Here is a 1804-nt window from a genome sequence, read left to right as displayed (position 1 = left end):
AGGGTTTCCCAAGAAGTATGGATATACTGAAGCCAGGAGGTAGAGGACCACATGGGGGTGATTCGGATAGCCCTCTAGGTCCTCTATCTCCTGGCTTTAGTATATCCATACTTCTTGGGACACCCTGTAGGTATAGCAAACAAATTACAGAGTTTATCTATATAAATTTATAATTTATAGCATTTGAATGCCATAAAACCAAAACATAAATTTCAACAGAGTTTATCTAACTAATGACTGTAGTTTAAACAGATGTGAACTAAATACATCTTTTATTTTTATGCAATTAAAATTAGCTGCTATCTCGAACGCAAATTTATTTGGTAAATAAAGGCTCTCATATTGGCTTATTTTTTCCGGTTTAACCACTCAAGCAAAATAAGTCATGTCAGCCTGTCAATATGAAAAGTATTATAAGTATCGAATTTATTATTACGTATGTATTTATGGTATGTATTTATAAAAAATGCTAATGGAACTGTAAATCACGTTTTTTTTATAAAGTAATTAATTAATTTTCTCTCATAATCTACAGCATAATTTGTAATTAGTCATTATACGATAATTTCGAGTCAGGCATTCATGTCCCTGTGGCGCAGAGGATAGCGCGTTGGACTTCTAATCCAAAGGTCGTGGGTTCGATCCCCACCAGGGATGCATTACATATTCCTTTTACAAATATTATGTTTATTTTAATGCCTTTTTTTTATTTAAACTTTTATATAATTTATATTGTTATCATTGTACTAGTTATTCATAAAAAATAATAATTTAGAAACATTTCCAAAATTTAATTTAATATTTGTTTTTTATTTTCTACATAGGCATAATATGAATAAAATTCACATTCTAATAAATCTGAATAAAAAAGATTTTCACTCTTGCTCAAATTAAAAACGTACCTTTTTTAAATATTATTATAAACATTTAAACCCTTAGATACGTAGAAGTATAGTACCGACTATTTCGTCGTTGCATAGCAATGCAGGTAGTAAATTCAATGTCATTGCTTCCAGAAATTTCCCTCGGGATTTCGGGAATCCGTCGGATTATGGCGTGTGCTTTTATGTTTTGATAGTGTGATAATGTTCGCTGTAGGTATACGTGAAATGTTTTTCGTGTTTTCCTGATTCTTTAGAGTTACCCTATGGCTCAAGGTGTTCAAGTTTTGGTTGAAAGGAAACAAGTTTTGGTTGTTTCACAACTGTTAAAAATCATGTCAATACGTTGCACTATTTTGGTAATGATTCAAAGAAAAAATAAAACACATGGGTTTGCTTGTTACACAAGTTTTATTGTTAAATTGGCATAATTTAGAATACCTAATTAAATGCCATAACATTTCAACATCAACATGTATTAACAAAACAAGAAAATAGAGGTTCCCTTATTAATGCAGCACAAAGAAAATGAAAATACATCGCACTGCACTCATACAAAACCTGTGTACAAAACACTACAAAAGCTTTGAACATCTCAATAATATATTGCTTAGTATCCTGCATAAATCCGAACAGTCCATATAACAACTCCATATTAGAATGAATACGTATAAAATACGTTTTAAAACACTGTAAATAGCTCACTCAAGCTACAATAGCGTAATACTTTAAAAAATAACACAATAATGTATTCCTTCGTGAAATACGCGAAAGAAATGAATATAAATTTGCCAGAAGCGGCTTTTTATCGTCGGGGACCTCCTCAAATGTTATTTAATGTTATGACGTGTCATATCCAGCTGATGTCGTTCGTTATCCCGTTTAGTTGCTTTTTGGAGATCCGCGAAATGATAATATTTTGA

At 31.3% G+C, this 1804-nt stretch overlaps 1 non-coding gene across 1 annotated transcript; it reads left to right on the top strand.

The window, feature by feature from the left end:
* The first annotated feature begins 584 nt into the window (after positions 1-584).
* Positions 585-657, top strand: TRNAR-UCU (transfer RNA arginine (anticodon UCU)). Its single transcript has one exon. It is a non-coding gene; the product is annotated as a tRNA-Arg (tRNA).
* The last annotated feature ends 1147 nt before the right edge of the window (positions 658-1804 follow it).

Source organism: Colias philodice, chromosome 25, assembly GCF_061535455.1.
Source record: "Colias philodice isolate Cphi_HAF_F1 chromosome 25, ilColPhil1 Martin Lab GWU primary, whole genome shotgun sequence".
Lineage (NCBI taxonomy): Eukaryota > Metazoa > Arthropoda > Insecta > Lepidoptera > Pieridae > Colias > Colias philodice.
Note: the sequence above shows the minus strand (reverse complement) of the source record. Positions and strands in the feature narration are given on the sequence as shown.